Source organism: Triticum dicoccoides, chromosome 2A, assembly GCF_002162155.2.
Source record: "Triticum dicoccoides isolate Atlit2015 ecotype Zavitan chromosome 2A, WEW_v2.0, whole genome shotgun sequence".
Lineage (NCBI taxonomy): Eukaryota > Viridiplantae > Streptophyta > Magnoliopsida > Poales > Poaceae > Triticum > Triticum dicoccoides.
The window spans coordinates 593447870-593471801 of NC_041382.1; positions in this window are offsets into that span (position 1 = coordinate 593447870).

Consider the following 23932-nt stretch of genomic DNA (forward strand, 5'->3'; position numbering starts at 1 on the left):
TGCGCCCCGAATTTGGATGAGCATGGAGCCACCAGGGGCTATATAGTAGCCCCACTGTCAAACTCCTTTGGCTAAGTGAAAGTGTTAAAGCATCATAGTCCGATTGCCTAGTTCGTTGCGCTATCACCTCCTTAATGGACCAAGACATTGGATCAACTATGAACATGCATCTTCTGCAAGCACCCCCGCATTATATGCATGGGGGCTGAAGCCGACGACTGCCATCTTTTAGGTTATATACATATATACATAAATGGCCGCACATGAGGCATCATAGTACTTTCAGGCAAAAGTACAAATACAACCTTGATAAACTCAATAAAATATTGTTTTTACAATGGGAATACATGTCACTCAAACATAATATTCTTCGAGCACTGAGCCTCTATCGAACGAGCACCTTCAAGAACTTCTTCAAAGTAGTGCTCGGCAACCACTCGGCCTATGCCCGAACCCTGTGCCGCAACAGTGGTGGCATCCATCTCCGCCCAGTATGTTTTGACACGGGAAAGGGCCATCCGCGAGCCTTCTATGCACGCCGACCTCTTTACAACATCGATGTGTGGCACATCACCAAGTAATTGTTGCACTAAGCTAAAGTAGCTATTCGGCCTTGGCCCTCCCGGCCACAAATGATCCACAACAAACTTTATGGCAAGTCTGGATAATCTATGGAGCTCGGCCCACTTGGCCATTTTCTCATTCAACAGCAGCGGACGGGCTGGAGCATGAAACTGTGACCAAAACAGTCTTTCCACTTCGTGACCTTTCCGATCCTTGAAGTACTCGGCCGCATCAGTAGCACTTACAGCCAAATCCACGTAGGCGTCCGCAGAACTCCATAGCCGGTCCAGAGGTGCATGCTTCGGATCGCCAAACTTAGTCTGCAACAAGAAGGGCTTCCCAGATACAATATCCGCAGCTTGATGCAGCTCCTCCTTCGTCGCTCTAATTTTGGAGCGGGCTTCCTTGGCAGCCACTCTGACCTTTTCCAGGTCCGTCGCCTTCGCCCGGTTTTCTTCTTCAAGAAGCTGGTAACGGTCAACAGCATTTTTTAAACTCTACAGCCATCTTGGCTATTTTTTCTTTGCTCTTGCAATGCGCGGCCTGTTCGGCCCTTAACTCTTCGTCCGCCTTTAAAGCGGCCGCATTGCTACTCCTTGCTTGCTCCTTGGCTCAGGCAAGCTCCGTCCGAAGGGTCTCCACGGTGGCAGTTCCATCTGCGGTCACAACATATTAAAGATACTGGCATCATGCTGCTCTTATTATGTGACAATCACCAGAAAAATCACCTACCCTGTGCCTCGTCAAGGCGCTTGTTAACAAGCACGATGTCGGCATCTGCCACATCCAGCTGCCGCCGGAGCTTCAACCACCTGCACATAAAGGCGGTCTGGTTATTACCTGGGACTATGATCCTCTGTTTGCCACCGTTTTCGACGACAACCAGAGTCTCAGGGGCTACTATCTACACAGGGCACATCTAAAAATGTGTGATACTGTCAACAATGTACATCATTTCGTGTACCTCAAAACCCGTCAGTAGACTCATAAAGCCTTCATGCAACCCGCTTTCGGCGGACGAAATCCTTTCAGTCACCGTACTCATCAACGTGTGATGCTCTTCTGAGATAGCCCCTTGCTCTAGCAGATCCCTCAATACGTCCGACCACACACCAGATGGTGCCGGACTCTTTTGATTGCTCTCTTCAAGAGCCCGATGTTGAGGACTTCAGGTGGCCATAGGATTACCTTCTGGCCTTGCCGGATCAGGAGAAACCCTCCGGGACGACACCTCGGGGTGGCCCGCCTCGTGAGGCGGTGTGGCAAGGGGAGGCGTTTCGCTCTCCATCATCTCTGGAAGAAGATCCCCTAAAGACGAGCTCTACTGAGAAGGGCTAAGATCCGAACTTCAAGATAAACGCTTTGATTATTTTCCTCAGAAGTAAAGCGAGATATTTTCATTATTAAGTACCCTTTTACTTACAGCTCGGTGGAGGGCTGATCCCCTTGAGGGCATAGTGCCGCTAGGGTATCCCCCAGGGCAGGATCCTCCGGTGGAGATTTCTTCCCCCGTTTGGAGACCATTGTCTCCGGGTCCTCAGAGGCCGTTCTCTTCCTTACCTAGGGAGAGGAAGTTCCAGTTCCTCCTCCCCGGCTAACCTCCTTCGTGGAGGCGCTAACCTCCTTGTTCCCCCCTTTATCTTCTCCTGTGGGCGCTTGATAAGGCACGATCTCCAGCATCCTGGTTAGCACGGGATTTGGTGAGGTCTCAGGGAGGGGGGCCGAACACTTGATCAACTTTTCCTTCGCTATCCAATCCTGGTCAAAGAGCGGCTGTTTTAGGGCGACGTTGCGATAAATAAACGGACAGTGTGTTCGGATGCGGGGCTACTTACTTTGGTATCCGGGCGATTGCAGCTCAGACCTGCATCCTCAGTGATGTCCGGACACATTATTTGTGGTCCGAAGAACAATTTGTACATCTCTTCGTGCGTCATGCCGAGGAAATGTGGAATAGCTCGCGGTCCTTCTGGGTTGAATTCCCACATGCGAAGGGGCCGGCGTTTGCAAGGCTGGACTTGACGAACTAGCATAACTTGCACTACCATAACCAGACTGAAATTTATCTCAAAGAGATCTCGGATATGGCTTTGCAGTATTGGCACGTCCTTGGCTGTACCCCAGCTCAGCCCCCTGCTGATCCATGACATCAGTTGTGGTGGGGGGCCTGAGCGAAAGGTGGGGGCAGCTACCCACTTGGCACTTCGGGGAGCTGTGATGTAGAACCACTTCCGCTGCCACAATCCGGACACCTCTGGGAAGCAACCCTCAGGCCATGGAGCGTCAGCGGTTTTTCTTATTAAAGTGCCTCCGCATGCTGCGTGCTGCCCCTCGATCATCTTCGGCTTCACATCGAAGGTCTTAAGCCACAGGCCAAAGTGAGGGGTAATGCGGAGGAAGGCCTCACATACGACAATAAATGTCGAGATGTGAAGAAGGGAATCCGGGGCCAGATCGTGAAAATCTAGCCCATAATAGAACATAAGACCCCTAACAAAGGGATCAAAAGCGAGGCCTAGTCCTTGAAGGAAGTGGGAGACGAACACGACGCTCTCATTGGGATCGGGAGTAGGGACAACCTGCCCTCGGGCTGGCAGCCGATGCGAAATTGCGGCGGTCAGATATCTGGCCTCTCTCAACCTCTTGATGTCCTCCTCCATGACGGAGGAAGGCATCCACCAACCTTGAAGGTTGGATCCGAACATAGTTGAAGGTCCGAAGCACCTCACCTGAGTTTTGGGTGTTAGAACTCGAGGCGGGGGAAGGATTTGATTGAGCACGAGAGGGAAAAAAGAAAAAGTCTGGTCCCCTTTATAAAGAGGGTGAATATCAAGCGTCCTCCTCGTGGCCGTTTGGGACTTGCCTAAGATCTAGGAGTCCTACCAATAGGCACGGTTGGGTTACCCACGTCCGTATTGATGAGAATCCCGTAATAAAGGGGACACGATCTCTGCTTCGACAAGATGTGCCAAGGAAACCACCTCGCGAAACACGCTGAGATTGGTTATGAAAAATGATTCGAATAAAGACCTGGCTGTGGCGTGATGTCACACTATGGGGTACGTCAGCAGATTAGATTTGTGGAAATAGTATTCTCTCTACGGTGGTATGTGGAACTTGTTTTGCAGAGCTGGACACAATCCTCATGTTCAAAATCTTCTATGAAGTATTCGGAGGAGGAACCCGCCTTGCAATGCCGAAGAAAATCTGCACGCTGGACTCATCATCATTGAAGCCTGGTTCAGGGGCTACTGAGGGAGTCCTGGATTAGGGGGTATCTGGACAGCTGGATTATATCCTTTGGCCGGACTTTTGGACTATGAAGATACAAGAGTGAAGACTTCGTCCTGTGTCCGGATGGGACTCTCCTTGGTGTGGAAGGCAATCTTGGCAATAAGGATATGTAGATCTCCTTCTTTGTAACTGACTCTGTGTAACCCTAGCCCCCTCCGGTGTCTATATAAACCGGAGGGTTTAGTCCGTAGGACCAACAACAATCATACCATAGGCTAGCTTCTAGGGTTTAGCCTCTTCAATCTCGTGGTAGATCAACTCTTGTAATACTCATATCATCAAGATCAATCAAGCAGGAGTAGGGTTTTACCTCCATCGAGAGGGACCAAACCTGGGTAAAAACATCGTGTCCCCCGTCTCCTGTTACCATCCGCTTAGACGCACAGTTTGGGACCCCCTACCCGAGATCTGCCGGTTTTGACACCGACAGACGGTAACAAGCTTGTTGAAGATAGCGACAACACAAGCATTCCTATAACCCCAAGAGCGATTGGGAACTCGACAAATTGCTATCTTCTGTAGACGACAGTCAGCATGATTGTATTTGAACTGACGTATAATACCGGTGTACTCAACCTCTGGGCAGTCGTCTGAGATTTTTGGAAGTGGAACCCGGTGACAAGTGTACACATTCACACATTCCCACTCGCAGTTGTACCCAATATAAACAACCCAATCTCCATTTGCGCCTGCCCAAGCCTTGCCCTCAAGCGATGGCATCTTAACATCATACATATCATTATCAAGCGGCATCAACTTACACAAGGCGAGGCTTCCCTCGTCCCCACGTCAGTCAGCAGGGTCACAGCGAAGAAGATAGGGGAGATCAAACCGCTCCTGGTCCCTTGGGTTCCTTGTAATGATGTTATTAGTTGAGTCGAGAATGGTCTTGAACGAACCTGCCAAGCTAGACGAGGTGATGATGTCACAGAGATCAATGAGTTCCTCCATTGCGTCATCATTCAGATCGGGGCAAGAATAACGGGGTCGATTCCGGCCTGTTCCATCCATGAAGAAGATGATCAAACAATGGCAGAAGGAAGGGTGAAGGCAAATGGAGGAGGGAGGAAGAGCTAGCATGCGACAGCAGTTCCAAATCGAGAGGGAAAGGCGAAGAGTCGGTGGACGGTTGCCACGGTACACGAAGAGGCGCATGGGGAGCGAATGGTTGCCACAAAGGTCACACACTGACAAGAAGGGCCGAGTGAACCGCATGCGTATATCTCACACACCACGATCTGGCTGACCATTTCTTTTGTGTTGCCAAATCACAAATAGTTCATCCGAGTGAATCGTATGTTGTATATCGCACACACCTTCATCTCGCTGCCCCTTTTTTGTGTTGCCTAATCACAAATAGTGCCTCCGAGTGAACCATATGTTGTGTATCGCACAAGCCTCATCTGGCTGACCTTTTCTTTTGTTCCTCCTCATCGCAAACAGTCAATTGAACTGAACCGTATGCCCTTCATCGCACACGCAACTAAAATCTGAACCGTACTTGATGCATCCGCCATCGCAAATGTTTTATACATTTTTGACGGTTTTCATACACCACCGTTTGCGATTCACTAGTGTGCATCGGTCCTAAACAAACAATTTTTAACCCGTTTCCCCAACGGCATTTGGAACCGTCGCCAAGTGAGTGTGTGCGATAGGGTGTCCTTCCCACATGACCCACAAACCGTCGGGGATATTTAGCAGTAATCCGGAGGCCTTCCAAAATGTAATCGTGTGTGATGCAGCACACACTAAATTATTTCGCACGTGTGGTATAGGTGATTAAGCATTTCTAATCATGCACTGAAACCATACAGTCTGCCGTAACGAACCATTTGGGAAACAGAATGTAAGGCACACTGGCCAACATATGAACTGTGTGCGATTTGTGCCCCATTGCATAGGAGTTTTCTGCGTAACCCGTCTGCCTTGCTAGACTCTATTGCACACGTTTGCTAACAATTACCGTCTGCGATAATGTTCTATCACAAATGGTTGAGGAGCCCCTTCGCACACATATAAGTGCTACAGACCTATTGTGATTTGTTGGGTATCACCGCCGCAAGAGTGACATGTGCTTTTTGTTTGGGATCCCACACGTTTCTTGAAAAAATTACGACTAGGATTGTATTTTGCATTGGGCACAGTTACTCCCAGTTTATGTGTGCGATAACGCGATATCACAAACGGTTCCGGAGAACCTACGCACACGTAGTAGCACTGCAAATCGTTTGCGATCTTCTGTGTATCACCGAAGATTCCGCTACGATTGACGTATGCTTTCTGATGTGGATCACACAAACTCATTTAGTTGAACTGTGTGGAGCAATTGCCAGGTTAAAACAAAAATATCCCATTTTGAATCAGCACGCAAAACCCAAATTCGCCACAATATTCAATTGAACAAATAAACTAAAATATCCCATTTTGAATCAGCACGCAAAAAGCAAATTCACCACAATATTCAATTGAACAAGTAGTGTCCACAGGAAGAACGTTCATCAGATTTTGCAACAATTGCAATTGAACATATGGTAGCTAAATTCCAATGATTTTTCCACACATATACGCATTACATAACTAATCATAGTGTACGAAATACGAAGACCTCATCAGATGGAAAACAATGGATCCATGCGTTATATGTTTAGCGGCTAACTCTTACTCAATGTTTCAGGAGAACGCATGCTGAAATCTTCATTATCACCAGTGGGATTGATATAGTGATCAAGGAAGAAGTCACTGATAAATCTCCGAACCATCAGCAATTCACCAGCCGGGAGCGGTTCAGGGGTCCTCGGTTTTTAGATGAGCTGCATTATTTTTAAGATCATAATGTGTCATATGAGTGGAGTAGAAGATATTAATTAAGATATACTTACTGGTACTAATTTGCGAGGATCGTCACAACTATCAGTAGATTTGCAGATGGACATCATGTGTCTGCAAACATAGTATCCACAAAGGTTGGCCCCTGCTTCTTGCTGAGGACACTGAAATTTTTTGTACAAAATTAGTCATGTATTAGTCCTGTTAGGAACAACCTAACCCGTGTTGGATGTATTATTTTTTCTTTAGACAAAATAGAAAGAGGTTTATTTAGAAGCATGAACATTTGACTAGCATAAGGAAGGGTATTTGCAGACTGTTGGATAAATTTTCCGAAAATAACGGATTTCGGTGTGTTACCGGAGAAACGATCTCGTGCTGCATGGGTTGTTCCATCTTGAATAGGTTCCCTGGTTTAGTTTTCCACAATGCGAGAACACTGCAAATGGTGATGAATTTTGACAAAATCAATTATTGAACCATATATGAATGCAAATTGATTTCAACATCATAGAATTCAATACCTATCCAAGAATTGCTGAACATGCGTCAGACCCTGAGCGTTTGTTGACTCTTTGAGAGAATCGATGTAGTAAATTGTGTTCTTGTTTGGAACAATGAATACCAATATCCAGTGATTGCTACATATTAACAAAGCCATGAACTTATGAATGATGTCGAAATATGAAAGACAATCAGTGTATGCGTGGTTGTTTACTTGACTTACCGTTCATAATATGGCCAAAGAAATGATTCTCCATGGGACGTGTTTTCGAAGATACGGAGGACCGTGTTAACGGCCCAGTCCCGTCGGTCCTTACCATCTAATGTTGTGCCATTTGCTAATGCAGGATCTATGAAATACACACTCTCCCTTTTTCTTCTCCACGCGTTCAAGCCCCTGAGAGGAATAAAATGCAGTTAGTTGTTTATCATTTACAGCTTTTTATGGAGAAGTTGATCAGAGTTTGTTAAGTACTTACAAAATCAGGCATCTAACAAGAGTGGCATCAAGCATGTTGAAGTTGAAGAAGAGATGTAAGTCCTTGAAACTCACATTGATGGAACCAGCATCATGTCAGAAATAATCTCTATTGTAGTGGACTAGCAAAGCATGATGACCTGCTGACATTTGATCGATTCAATATTCCTGTAACTCGCTGCAACTGGAGCTGCACTCATCAAAGTATTCGCCAACAAGAAATGGCTGGGCATGGACGTAATTACGTGCTTCAAGTATGTCTGCTTTACTTTTAGCAAGCAACAATTCTACTTCTTCATCATCCATGGCGTCAGAAATAATATTACTCCCTGATTCGAACAAGCTGTTGTTAATTTGGTTATGGGCGATGAGTGCTTTAAATAAGAGGCAATCGTTCTCTTTCCTCTTCACTCTCCCACTGCCCTTCCTCGTGGTCATGGGTGTAGCCTTTTTGGCCACTTCCTTCTTGGTACTTGAAGCATTTCTGGTAGATCGTCTTATTGCCTACAAGGTAGACTACTGAGCATATGGTGAAGCTTGGATGGACTTCTTAGCAGACAGTTTATCTATGCCAGACCGCGGAGCTGGCGGTGCTGCTTTGACGGACTGCTGGGCTGTAGGTACAGAGGCATCAGACTGCTGACCATGCGTTGAAGCTATGTTGGGTTTCTACGCAGGTGGTGCCAACTTGTCGGTGTGCCGAGGAGGCCATGCCAACGCGTTGGTTTGCTGAGCAGGAAGTGCTGATGCATTGATATGCTGATCACACGCCTGCAGACCAACGGATTGATGAGCAGTCGGTTCTGGACCTACCGACTACTTAGCAGGCGGTTCCAAAGCATCGGACTGCATAGAAGTCTGTTCCATGAGGTTGGTCTGCTGAGCATGTGCTGCAGCTAGGTCTCCCCCCGCTGCTTCAGCGGTCGGCATCTAAACCGGTGGTGCATCATCAATAGTTGTAGGCCTTGCCACCGGCTGCTTTGGGGCGGAGGATGACATGGCCTATACACCACAAAGTCGAGCCGGCTAATCACATGTTGATGCGTCAGCCCGCGAGAGCTGCTGTGGCAAGGAGAGCATCACCGATTGAGAGGCGACAGTGGTTGCTCTTGGCGGGGCTTCAGGAGTCTCATCGATGAACTCTATTTCCTTTCGTGGCCACTCGATGTCATGTAATAGTGTTTCTCCCAAGGCCCTTTGCTCATTGAACTCTCCTAGGACATTCTTCAGGGCAAATTCATTGAATCCAGGCTTTACTTCAGTCACATAGCACTTCACATAACCCGACTTCAATGGCACATTGTCCAAGAAGAGGTGATCTTCCAAGAAGAGTGGGCAAACCCAGGTTGTTGCACATTTTAATGTACCTTCATACTGTGTAAGCACGCCCTCGAGTCTGTCTTTCATTCCAGATAGATCATATATAGCATCATCACGAGCAGCTGTAGTCTCAGTGTCGCTGGGGTCAGTTGATGCACAACTACTCTTGTGCAGTGTTGTCGCGCAATAAGCAGCATTATCCATGCCCGCCTCCCCTCCCATCTGTTGTCTATCTGTCAGTGTTAGAGTTTTCTGCATCGTCATTGACTCCTCAACATCCTTTCGAATAGCTGGATAAATCTCCTTCTTCAACTTTTGTGGCACCCCGGCTCAGAGCAACCGGTTTACCTTGCATTGCTAGCCCAGAGATCTTGTCTTCTGGCAATACACAACATCTTGGTAGAGAAAGCAACCGCTTTATTGATGCTAGCGGAACATAGTTCATATTACAGCAAGTTGTGAGGCCAAGCGGCACAGACGGTGCGGTTGAACAATATGTACATTATTTAGTGAACATAAAGGGGCCTCAATCATGACAACTATGCGGCAGCGGAACGACGATGAAGTGGAACTCCATAGCACAGGGACACCGATGTGGACACGAACTAGACTCGGACAGCACTCCTTTCCAACGAGACTTTCCAGAAAGCTGGCATGACACGCCAGGTCAGTACATTGAATATACGTGCAAGCTCACAACAAGCATAAACATAATGACAAACAATATCATGATAATTAACCAATTGAATCATTAATGCAAAATCATACTTGGGATGCAGTGATCATGATCTCTTGACTTAAGTCCCTCGGACTTGCTTACCAAACGGTGATCCCTCTTGGACCACAAACTTACCAACATCTTGGTATTTAATCGGGTTACCTCGTAACCAAACAGTGATCGTACTCAGATCACAAACTGACCAACAACTTGGCCTCCAGCATCAAGATGATTTCTCAACCATCCTCTCTCCAATAGTGCAAGGTTATTATCTTAGTGTGCAAATTTATTTAAATGTTGATCCATGGTGTGACCTACTTTTGAGCTTGTTCGTAACTGTGGACTCGGCTATCGATAGATTTAATACACTCAATAGAGGAAGCGCACTGTACCCACACCACGGAACCCATGGCCTCTCACTCACATGCAGGTGGACCAACGGCATTCCGACAGAACCCATCCCATGCCATGACACTCTCCCGGCCACTCTGACTCACTCCCCACTAGGCTAAGTCATGGGTGGCCCCGTGCATACCAAAGACACCAACGGCCACCGTCGTGGCAAAACATAAACAGTCCCAAACGGGGACAAGGTACCATAACAACAATGGGCACACAAGGTTATGTCTGCTTACCGGGCCAGGGTAACGCACACCCATAACCTTCCCTCATTGGAGGCACCGACCAGAGGCATGACAATGGACCGAATAAAGGCCTTCCCACAAAGGGAAATGTGGTTTCACTAAGGAAAATCTCGATTCAGTGGCACCATGACCCGATCAATGATATGTTCGAGTTGAATTTTTATCAGGTTTAACTTAAAGTGAAAGGAACTGGTGTCATGATATGCCATGAAAATGCAACATTAATATATATGCATCACAAATCATCGGAAATAACTGGGTCAAATTCATCCAATACTAAGCATAGATATCAATAACTCACAACACCTCTCTGGTTATTAGCAAATTAACCATGACAATATCTTAGCATAATTCTTTTCTCACTCAAGAAAATATTAAGCCAACTAATTCCTTTTTCATAAACATATTACTTCTTCATAATCAAATATAACTTATAATGACTTAAGCTAACTTAGTTAATTGTAAACTTTTGTAGACTAAACATATCAACTTAAACAAGCATCCATCAGAATATATATATATATATTAGTGAATTAAATGCATGGATTAAATCAATTGTTCAAGTTGAAAAATCACAAATATTGCAATGACTCCATGAAAATGTTGATGTGGCTTGCCTTAGTGCATATGAGGGTCACACTCCTCCTGGTGATCCTCAAGACAAGCTTCACCTTCTAGAAACAATTATAAACACAAAAGGAAAACATCAATAACTACTCTGGAATCCACCAGAAAATCTAGATAGCAGAGAAAAATCTCATTTTTGGTGAGATGCTAGAACTTTCATTAAGAACATAATGCAAAAATAATCAATTCATTTGGATCTATGACTAAAAAGTTGTGGATGTTTGAAGCTCTCTGGAATAATTTGAATTTGATTTAAATAAAACAGAACTGGGGGAGGGGGTGACATCGAAGGCGTAAACCCCGCGGGGCGCCTCCACTCGTACCGCTTCGGGCGCGGCCTGAGTGGCTGACTAGTGGGCCCCGCTAGTCAGGTGAGAGGGCCGGGGAGAGGGAAACAGAGTACGGCGAAGCTTCGCCGGAGCTCACGCCAGCGAGGAGGGCGTCTTGGCCCGAGCTAAAGGGATGGATCGAAAGAGAAGATGAAGGTGCACCTGCCCGTACCCATAGATTAGCTAGGGGTGGTCGGACGGCATCGGAACGGGCCTCTCCAATGGTGACAGAGAGCGGAGGTCGCCGGAGTTGGAGATGACGGCGACCAGAGGCTGCACCAGTGGCCCCGACCTGGTCGGATGGCACCACTGATGCACGGCGGAAGCTCTGGAAGAGAGGCCCGAGCTTGGAAGGGGTTGGAGCTATAGGGATGACCCGAGGGGATCGCCGGCGAGCTCGAGCTCGGGGACGGCGGCCCAAGGCCTGCCTGGCCGGGCTACGGCTTCCTACTGGTTTGTGGAGTGTGTGATAGGGGTTGGTGATGCTCGAGAAGGCTGGGGAGGGCTGTATTTATAGCTGAGGGAGGTGAGGAGTTCGGGCTCCACCGGAGGACACCTGGACACGGTGCCCGACGACGAACGGCGTCAGTGAGCGAGGGGGAAGGTGACGCAGCTCATGCGGGCGCTGTGAGCGAGCGGAGACGAGCAAACAAATGAGGGGGTAGCGACGAACACAGTGCGCGGTGCACTATTGGGTTGGCCGGACCGCGCCCGTGCTCGCTGTGGCGAGCTCTGGCGTCGGCGAGTGCCAGGAGGGAGTTAAGGGAGTAGAGACGGAGATGGTGGTGCATTTTGGCGAGGTGCGGCAGGCGGGGAAGCGAGCACACGCCGAACAGAGCGCTCGGTGGCACTCAGAGCGTGGCGACTAGCGAGTTGGCACCGTGCACAAGCGTGGTCACCGCGTGAACTTTGGCATAGAGCCACGGTCGGCCCCAATTTCATGTCTGGCGTGTAGTCCTTTGTGTTTTGGGTAGAACCAATGCTTAGAGCCGAGCTCAGATGCAGTAAGATGGAGTTTCACTACAAGGTAAGTTTCTGGACAGTAACTTTGAGAGCTTACTGTGGTCAAAGTGCTAAGAGTTGAGAGCTGAGCTTTGGAGGTTAGCAATCATCTAGGAAGGTGGTGATGCACAAGAAAATTCAGCAGCATTGGAGCAAATAAAATGGTAGTTGTTGTAGAAACTATCATTTCTGTCCAGAACAGAAAACATTTTCTGTAGCAAAAATATTCCAACAAGTGATGCAATATTTTTGCTCAGGAAGGTGTCCTAGTGTTCAAAGAAAATTTGTGAATTTTCTCAGATTTTTGTGGGCAAGAAAAATTGGGGTTGCTTTGAAGCACAAGTGGCTGGTTAGGGTTTTCGAGGAGAAAATGAATACTTTTCATTTAAGAAAAATATTCATAATATTATTTTGAGGTTGATCAGAGAAGAAATGGTGACTAGAGAGAGAAATGAGTCACTTGGGTGAAAGTCAAGGTAGTGCCCAAGTGTTTAAGTCCAACTGAAGAGATTCAAAAATCCAAATTTAAATCAAAACCAAATAAAATCAGAAAAAGAAGAGGGGGCAAAAACCAGGCTGTCACAAACCTCCCCAACTTAGGATGAATCTCGTCCTCGAGATTAGGTTGCTCGGGAAAACAATTCTATATAATGTGCCTTTAGAAATTCTTGTCGTTCCCAAGTGGCTTCTGCCTCTGTGTGATGCTCCCACTGAACCTTGTAAAACTTTCTTTTTTTACTATGAGTGACCCTTTCCATCTCATCCAAAATTTTGAACGGTCTCTCTTCACATGTTAAATCCTTAGCCAACTCTATATCCATCATAGCAGTCTTTTTCTTGGGTGGTGATATACGTCACCTCAACTATGAGACATGGAACACATTGTGCACTTCTGACAATTCTGGGGGCAGTTCCAACTGATATGCAACAGTACCCACCTTGGACATAACTGGGAATGGACCAATAAACTTGGGTGCCAATTTTCTGCGAGTCTGGAATCTCTTGATTCCCTTCATAGGAGTGACTAGGAGGTATACATGTTCTCTAGGTTCAAAACTGACCTGTCGGTGTTTTGCATCATAATAACTCTTCTGTCAAGATTTGGCCAATTGCAATCTGTCTCAGATTTCCTTGACTTGCTTTTCAGCTTCCATCATGACATCTGTTCCAAAAATATGCCTATCTCCAGTTTGAGACCAATTCAACGGAGTGCAGCACTTACGGCCATACAAAGCCTCATAATGTGACATCTTTATACTGGTCTGGAAGCTGTTGTTGTAGGAGAACTCGGCATATGCCAGACAGTCTTCCCATTTAGGTCCTTGGGCCAAGGCACAGGCTCAAAGCATATTTTTGAGTATTTGGTTTACATGCTCAGTCTGTCCATCGTTCTCAGGATGATAAGCGCTACTATATTTTAGCGCTGTCCCCAAGGGTTGGTGGAGACATGACCAGAAAGCAGAGGTAAAAAGTGACCCCCAGTCGGAAGTGATTGTTCGTGGTACTCCATGCAGACTGGCTATTCTGGACACATACAGTTGTGCGAGTTGATCAGCTCGGTATGTGGTTTTGATGGAGATAAAATGAGCTACCTTGGTTAAGGTGTCCACTATGACCGATACTGCGTTATTGCCTCGCCGAGTCTTTTGTAGCCCTGTGACAAAATCCATGCAAACATCATCCCACTTCCATTGTGGAACAGGCAACGGTTGGAGGAGTCCAGCTGGTTTCTGGTGTTCTACCTTCACTTTGTTGCATATGTTGCAACAGGCCATGAAATAGGCAATGTCTTTCTTCATCCCACCCCACCAGAATATTTGCCGAAGGTCTTCATACATTTTAGTTCCTTCGGGGTGAATATAATACGAAGATTCGTGCGCTTCTAATAGTATTCTCTTCCTTAAATCTTCTTGTCTGGGTACACAAATCCTTCCACGGAATCGCAGTGTACCTTGTTGATCCTTAGAAAAATCTGAGGTCTGTCCTGCTAACATACACCTGACATGTTTCTGTAGGCCTGTGTCATGTGGCTGGACCTTGCAGATCTCTTCCTAGAGGGTAGGAATAACTTCCATGATATTAGCAAGACCAACGCCCACTATGACCAGGTTGAGCTGAGCAATCTCTTTTTGAAGTTCAGGAGGCAAAGATTCCATTATAGTATTTAGGCTGACAGGCTTTCGGCTGAGTGCATCGGCAACCACGTTGGCCTTACCCGGGTGGTAATTTATTCCAAGATCATAGTCCTTGACTAACTCAAGCCATCTTTGTTGGCGGAGATTTAAATCTGGCTGAGTAAATATGTACTTGAGACTTTTGTGGTCAGTAAATATTTGGCACCTCTTCCCAATGAGGTAGTGCCTCCAAATTTTTAGAGCATGAACCACCGTGGCTAATTCTAGATCATGAGTAGTATAGTTTCCCTCGTGGGGTCATAGCTGTCAAGATGTGTATGCTACCACCTTGCCATCTTGCATAAGTACGCATCAAAGACCTTGTCTGGAGGCGTCACAGTACACATCAAAGATGCGGTAGATGTCTGGAAGAGTCAACACAGGTGTTGTTGTCAGTCTGATTTTCAGCTCATTGAAACTTTTCTCATAGTCCTCGGTCCATTCAAACTCATTATCTTTCTTGAGCAATTCCGTCATTGGTTTGGAAATCTTGGAGAAACCTTCAATGAAACAGCGGTAGTATCCAGCTAATCCAAGGAAACTCTGCATTTGGGATACTGTCATGGGTACCAACCAATCAAGCACGTCCTTTACTTTGCTCGGGTCCATAGCTATACCTTCTGCAGATAGCACATGCCCAAGAAATCCAACTCACTTGAGCCAAAACTCACATTTATTGAATTTGACGTACATCTGATGGTCGCGAAGTCGTTGTAATATGGCTCTGAGGTTTCCTTTGTGCTCCTCTTCACCCTTTGAGTATATGAATATGTCATCGATGAATACCACCACAATTTTATCTAGGAAGTCCATGAACACCTTGTTCATCATATGCATGAAGAAAGCAGGGGCATTGGTGAGGCCGAAGGACATAACCGTATATTCATAAAGACCGTACCGTCTAGTGAATGCGGTCTTAGGAATATCTTCCTGTTTAATCTTGAGTTGGTGATATCCTGTCCTTAAATAAATATTGGAGAATACCTTTGCCCCGCTGAGTCGATCAAACAGATCATCGATCCTGGGTAGTGGATATTTGTTTTTTGATGGTGACATTATTCAGCTGACGGTAATCCACACACATACGGAGACTACCATCTTTCTTATCCATGAATATAGCAGGTGATCCCCATGGTGAAGAGCTAGGACGGATATATCCTTTTTGGAGCATCTCGTCAAGCTGTTTCTTTAGCTCCACTAATTCTGACGAAGGCATCCGATAATACTTCTTGTATAACGGTGCGGTCCCGGGCACAATATTGCAAACTCAAGATCTTGATCTGGCAGCATGCGAGGCGGTTCTTCTGGGAATACATCGGGAAACTCACTAACCACAGGAATTAATTCCAATTCACCAACCACAGCGGTGAAGACCATTTCTTCCTTGGGTATGCTCCTGCGGGCATAGAATTTTGTAGTCTGCCCCTCTTGACTTGTCAAAGTGACTTCTCGGGTCGCGCAATTAATGCATACTTGATATTTGGTTAACCAATTCATCCCCAAAATAATGTCCAACTTGACGGACTCAATGACTATCAAGGAAGTTGGAAAACGGACTCCGTTGATATTAATTTCCAAATTATGACAGACTAGATTGCTTCTGAGCAAAGATCCCGGGGATTTTACCAGCATATTCTTGCTCAAAACCGAACAAGGAAATTTGTTTTGGGCAACAAAACTCCACGAAATAAAAGAGTGGGAAGCCCTAGAGTCGAATAAAATAATGGCAGGTATGCTATTAACAGAAAACATACCAATGACGACCTCGGGGTTCTCTTGGGCTTCGTCTGTTGAGAGGTGATGAACTTGCCCAGTGATGTTTTGCTGGACAGGATATGTCTCCATAAAGCTGACTTGAGGCCTGAATGGAGCATTAGTCTTGCCATTCTTGGGACACTGTCTGGCATAATGTACGGTTTGCCCACAGCTGAAACAAGAATTGTTGCGCTGGCACTCTTCTTGCACCAGGTTGGTCATGACATTTCTGACTTGAGTAGTGGTTTTGTTAACATTCTACTGCAAATTGGGCTCGTACTCTACCTGAGTATGATGCCAGGTACGAGCCCTTTGCACTGGCTGCACTTCCTTCCTTGGCTCGAACTTGCGCTTGTGATTGTTATTTGCAGACTTATTATCATGTATAAGCTTGTGCTTCTTTTCAGCAATGAGAGCCTTGTCTACCAAAGTTTGGACATCCGGGAATTCAAACATACTGAGGGTGCATTAGAGATGCTGGTTTAATGCCCCAAGAAACCTGTCAATCTTTCTTTCTTCGGTGGCCACATCATAAAGAGAGTAATGGGCCAAATGATTAAATTTATGCAAATATTCACTCACAAACTGACTTCCTTGGAGAAGCGTGAAGAATTCACGCTGCCTGATCTTCATAATTCCAGTGGGAATATGGTATTTACGAAACTGATCCTTGAATTTTGTCTAGATGATTTCTTCATCAGCAGGCCACATGGCTTTTGCATTTTCCCACCATATGGAGGCAGCGCCTTCAAGATAATGAGTTGCAAACGGAACCTTGTCATCCTCTTCAGTATGAGCAATCTCAAGTTTCTTCTCAATGGTTCGTAACCAGTCGTCTGCGTCCAAGGGATCAATAACCTGACTGAAACTGGGAGGCTTGGTTCTCTGAAAATCTGACAGCTTCGAGTGATAACCGTTCTAATTTCCATTCTGTCCAACCATAGATTGCACACTCCTTAGTATTTCAATCAGATCATTGTTCCTCCTTTCCTCAAACATACGCAGAATTTTCTCGGTGGAGGGCAGATTTGGCAGTGGAGACGGTGGTGGAACGTATGGCTCGGGGGAGTGTCCTGCCTGTCCTGCAGAGTGGCGAACAGGGACATCCTCACAAGAGGCACAACTGTTGCCTCCCCGTGTCATCCTATTGTTTGTTTTTCCCAAGACAACGCATCCGAGATGAGAAACATCCAAAAATATAGTGGAGAAAAGCCATCGACAAAACCCGAAAGAAAACGAAATACGAACGAAGCACAGCGAATAAAAGAAAGTTCCAACATAATTATAGATAGACTCGCACATAAAAGATAAATGACATGATAAGTTCGACTACTCTCATACATAGAACGGAACATCATGACTAGTACGACTACATCCGTACATCAACCTGACAACTGCGGATACTCGAGCACTCTAAAGCTCTGCTGGTGCTGCGGGGTCCTCTCCTGAAGCAAACTCGGATCCTTAACTGATGACGTTAACCAAAACCTCCGTGTTAAAGGTAACACGATGACGCTGCCTCGAGGGCTCTCCCTTCGGAGCAGGTGCAGGATGAGGCTGGAGCATCGGGGCTACTGGGGTGGTGAGAAGGGAAACCCACTCATCAGGAGCACTGAGAGGATTCACGGTCGAGGTGCCCGAGCTACTCGGAGGAGTAACCGGTGAGATAGGCGAACTAGAACTGGAGGGAATATAAGGAGTAAATCCCATAGACGATGGAGTAGTGGAAGCTCTAGTAGTGGCTAAAGCAGTGCGGGCACGAGTCAGCTCTCGAGCCAGCTCATGAATCATAAGATAGCTAGCGGTGATATAACGATAAAGGTGGCTAGCAGTACTATCAGACTCCGGATCAACGATAGGAAAACGGACACGACCATTGTCATGCAGGGAGGGATAGTAGTGGAAACCTGGATGGTTCTGCATTCAGACCTTGTTATAACGCATCTCGACGAGGACCTCAAATGCAGCATACTGGATAGCCTGAGAAGCGGTAGAAGTGAAATCGCTCCTGGAGGTACGAATATAAGTGCCGGAAGATGAACTACTGCGCAGAGTGACCACTACGTGATACTCATACACTGAGTCTGCTAGACGCTCCCGGTATACACGATAGACTGGGTCGTCACCTAGGGGGTACAACCGACACCACACGTTATGGAGGAGATGCAGCGACATGTACGACATCAGCTGCAACTGGCACGGATACGGCACCGGAACCATCTAGTTAACACGTTGGCACATGCAATGCAACAACCAGCTACAATCACTACCGGCACTCAACTTATACCATGACTAACATCCAGTTAACACATTGGCAGCCTAGCGTGTCCTACAGTCAGCGTGGCTCTGATACCAAGCATTGTGGCACCCCGGCTCAGAGCAACCAGTTTACCTTGCATTGCCAGCCCAGAGATCTTGTCTTCTGGCAATACACAACATCTTGGTAGAGCAAGCAACCGCTTTATTGATGCTAGCGGAAGATAGTTCATATTACAACAAATTGTGAGGCCAAGCGGCACACACGGTGCGGCTGAACAATATGTACATTATTTAGTGAACATAAAGGGGCCTCGATCATGACAACAACGCGGCAGCGGAACTACGACGAAGCGGAACTCCATAGCACAGGGACACCAATGTGGACACAATCTAGACTTGGACAGCACTCCTTTCGAACGAGACTTTCCTAAAAGCTGGCATGACACGCCAGGTCAGTACATTGAATGTACTTGCAAGCTCACAACAAGCATAAACATAATGACAAACAATATCATGATAATTAACCAATTGAATCATTAATGCAAAATCATACTTGGGATGCAGTGATCATGATCTCGTGACTTAAGTCCCTCTGACTTTCTTACCAAATGGTGATCCCTCTTGGACCACAAACTGACCAACATCTTGGTATTTAATCGGGTTACCTCGTAACCAAATAGTGATCGTACTTGGATCACAAACTGACCAACAACTTGGCCTACAACACCAAGATGATTTCTCAACCATCCTCTCTCCAACAGTGCAAGGTTATTATCTTAGTGTGCAAAATTATTTAAATGTTGATCCATGGTGTGACCTACTTTCAAGCTTGTCCGTAATCGTGGACTCGGCTATCGATAGATTTAATACACTCTGTAGAGGTAGCGCACTGTACCCACACCATGGAACCCATGGCCTCAGACTCCCATTCGGGTGGACTAACGGCATTCCAACAGAACCCATCCCTTGCCATGACACTCTCCCGGCCACTCCGACTCACTCACCACTGGGCTAAGTCATGGGTGGCCCCGTGCCTAGCAAAGACACAAACGGCCACTGTCGTGGCAAAACATAAATGGTCCCAAACGGGGACAAGGTACCATAAGAATAACGGGCACACAAGGTTATGTCTGCTTACTGGGCCAGGGTAATGCACGCCCATAACCTTCCCTCATTGGAGGCACCGACCAGAGGCATGACAATGGACCGAATAAACGACTTCCCACAAAGGCAAATGTGGTTGCACTGGAGAAAATCTCGATTCAGTGGCACCATGACCCGATCAACGATATGTTCAAGTTGAATTTTTATCAGGTTTAACTTAAAGTGAAAGTAACTGGTGTCATGATATGCCATGAAAATGCAACACTAATATATATGCATCACAAATCATTGGAAATAACTAGGTCAACTTCATCCAATACTAAGCATAGATCTCAATAACTCACAACACCTCTCTAGTTATTAGCAAATTAACCATGACCACATCTTAGCACAATTCTTTTCTCACTCAAGAAAATATTAAGCCAACTAATTCCATTTTCATAAACATATTACTTCTTCATAATCAAATATTACTTCTAATGACTTAAAAGAACTTAGTTAGTTGTAAACTTCTGTAGACTAAACATATCAACTTAAACAAGCATCCAACAGAATATATATATTTTAGTGAATTAAATGCATGGATTAAATCATTTGTTCAAGTTGAAAAATCACAAATATTGCAATGACACCAAGAAAATGTTTCTGTGGCCTGCCTTAGTGTAGACGAGGGTCACACTCCTCCTGGTGATCCTCAAGACAAGCTTCACCTTCTGGAAACAATTATAAACATAAAAAGAAAACATCAAGAACCACTCTAAAATTCACCAGAAAATCTAGACAGCAGGGAAAAATCTCATTTTTGGTGAGCTGCTAGATCTTTGCATTAAGAATATAATGCAAAAAGAATCAATTCATTTGGACTTATGATTAAAACGTTGTGGCTGATTGAAGCTCTCTGGAATAATTTGAATTTGATTTAAATAAAACAAAACTGGGGGAGGGGGTGACGTCGAAGGAGTAATCCCCGCGGGGCACCTCCACTCGTACCACTTCGGGCGCGGCCTGAGTGGCTGACTAGCAGGCCCCGCTAGTCAGGTGAGAGGGAGGGGGAGAGGGAAACAGAGTACGGCGGAACTTCGCCGGAGCTCATGCCAACAAGGAGGGCATCTTGGCCCGAGCTAAAGGGATGGATCGAAAGAGAAGACGAAGGCGCACCTGCCCGTACCCATAGATTAGCTAGGGGTGGTCAGACGACGTCGGAACGGGCCTCTCCAGCGGCGACAGAGAGTGGAGGTCGCTGGAGTTGGAGATGACGGCGACTAGAGGCTGCACCAGTGGCCCCAACCGGGTCGGATGGCACCACTGACGCACGACAGAGGCTCTGGAAGAGTGGCCCGAGCTTGGAAGGTGCTGGAGCTGCGGGGACGACCCGAGGGGATCGTCGGCAAGCTCGAGCTCGGGGACTATGGCCCGAGGCTTGCCCGACCAGGCTACGGCTTCCTACTAGTTTGTAGAGTGTGTGAGAGGGGTTGGTAATGCTCGAGAAGGATGGGGAGGGTTGTATTTATAGGCGAGCGAGGTGAATGGTTCGGGCTCCGCCGGAGGATATCTGGACATGGCGCCCGGCGCTGAACGGCGTCAGTGAGTGAGGGAGAAGGCGACGCAGCTCACGCAGGCACTGTGAGCGGGTGGAGACGAGCATAGGAATGAGGGGGTGGCGACGAACACAGTGTGCGGTGCACTGTTGGGTTGGCCGGACCGCACCCGTGCTCGCTGCGGCGAGCTCTGGCGTTGGTGAGCGCCAGGAGGGAGTTAAGGGAGTAGAGATGGAGATGGTGGCATGGTTTGGCAAGGTGCAACGGGCGAGGAAGCGAGCACGCGCCGAACAGAGCGCTCGCCGGCACTCAGAGTGTGGCAACTAGCGGGTTGGCACCATGCACACGCGTGGTCATCGCGTGAACTTCGGCGTAGAGCCACGGTCGGCCGCAATTTCATGTCTGGCATGTAGTCCTTAGTGTTTTTGGTAGAGCCAATGCTTGGAGTCGAGCTCAGATGCAGTAAGATGGAGTTTCACTACAAGGTAAGTTTCTGGACAGTAACTTTGAGAGCTTACTGTGGACTAAGATTTGGGAGTTGTGCTTTGGAGGTTAGCTATGATCTAGGAGGGTGGTGATGCACAAGAAAATTCAGCAGCATTGGAGCAAGTAAAATGGTAGTTGTTGTAGAAACTACCATTTCTGTCCAGAACAGGAAACATTTTTGTAGCAAAAATATTCCAAAAAGTGATGCAATATTTTTTCTCAGGAAGGTGTCCTAGGGTTCAAAGAAAAATTGGGGTTGCTTTGGAGCACAAGTGGTTGGTTAGGGTTTTAGAGGAGAAAATGAATATTTTTCATTTGAGAAAAATATTCATAATATTATTTTGAGGTTGATCAGAGAAAAAATGATGACTAGAGAGAGAAATGAGTCACTTGGGTGAAAGTCAAGGTAGTGCCCAAGTGTTTAAGTCCAACTGAAGAGATTCAAAACTCCAAATTTAAATCAAATCCAAATAAAATCAGAAAAAAAAGAGGGGGCAAAAACCAGGCTGTCACAACTTTTCAAACAATGCATTCTACTTCATTTCACTCCTCGCTTTTTTCATGCCGAGCCTCTCTTCTTTGCTGATTGTGAAAGCCCTCCTGTGTGGGACATTAACACCTATACCTCTTGCATGACCAGGGGCTCTTTTGTGTCCAGAGCAATGGACAGAATGTCACATGGCCCTGAGTTCCTATAGAACCTTCCAGGGATCTTGGAAGCCTCTACCATCACTTCATACAGTTTGGCGTCACGTGCATTTTCAAAGTAATAAGTTTCGTCATCACACCTCTTTGCACGTGCCTGCAAGTACTCTCTGGCGTGTTCGCCCCTGATTTCACTAAAGGCCGGATTCCCACCTGCCGCTACTGCTTCTTTGTCCTCCTGTTCCCATATCAGTTTCATGCCGTAGTATCCTACCACACCCATACGGTGGGGGTGTATGTTCTTCTTCTGAAGTTCCGATTGCTTGAAACTCTTCTCAGCAAACTCTGGAGTTGCCCTGACCCTTTTGAATTCTGCCAAGTCTGGCTTTCTAATTTGGGGTTATGCGGGGATTGGGTCCTTGCCTTCACTCAAGTACTTCTTGTACAACACGTGCTTCCAATTTCTCCAAGCATCCCTAGCCTTCTTCAGTGCAGCGTGTTCCACCTGCATTCTCCACTGCTCTGGAACGTTGAAGTGATCCATGATCTCCCGTACTATCCTTCGCCGTGTTTCTGTGTCGGCCTTCCAAAACCCCGGCAGATTAATGTTGAGCCTTTCCCTGCCAACAAATCCACACACACTCCTGAACCTCATGCGTGCTTTATCTGGTTTAGTTGGCTCCCAGGACTTTAAATCAATCTCGGTTGCTTCATATACACCTTTAGGCTGGTGTGTGGGCTTCCTTGGAGCGCTCCTTCGTGTCCTGACCAGAAGGGTAATTGCTACAGCTCTATCCCGTTCAAGACTACTTGATCCCTCACAATCTGCTGAAGACCTAGGGTTGTCCGAATCAGATGAAGATACATGGCCTGAATGAGTGCTATCGCTGCTACTCGGCATCTACAAAGAACACATACGAAACTCAGGAAAGGAGGATAAGCATAAAATAACAACTTGGTATCAAGCTTTCTAAACATGCCATGCAATAATTTAGAAAATGTACGGCTAATTTGCTAAGTTTGTGTGACTTAGGTGCCCGCGATCTGTAAATAGGCAGTAACTTATTGGAACAAATACAGATTATATGTAGTAAGAAAGGTAGATAATGAACATATATACGCTCTCCGTTATTTTATAGCCAATTTGGGAACATACGGAACGAAATTGGAAGAGGGATTGCGAGGAAATATGCCTCACTGCGATGGAGAGCAGTAACTAACAAGCTTCTTAATGCAAACCCGGCCGGACCATAGGAGAGGCGAGGGTTACTGCATCGATATGCTCGAGGGTGGCTGGCGAGCAAACGAAGACGACAAGGCACGGGCCGCCGCGTGTTGGAACGGTAGTGGAGGTAGGCTTGACGCCGAAGAGAGGGCACACGGCTTGGGTGAGAACGGCGGTGCCGGAGAGGGTTCTGCTGTGGATCTGGTGGGAGGGGGAGCTGGCGAAGGAGATTGGGTGGACTAGTTGAGTGAAACACGGGTGGACGGTGGTGGGGGGTGTTGGGGACTCTGGGTGTTGGCGGCCTAGGTGAAAAGGGTGAAAAATATCCCCGGTCGCCGCGCGCGCGGAAAGGCCTATACGGTTGCCTCTAAGCGCTCGTGTGCACAAACAGAATAATTTCGTTTGAAATGAAGACGCGAGTTCATCGTTTCGCCTAT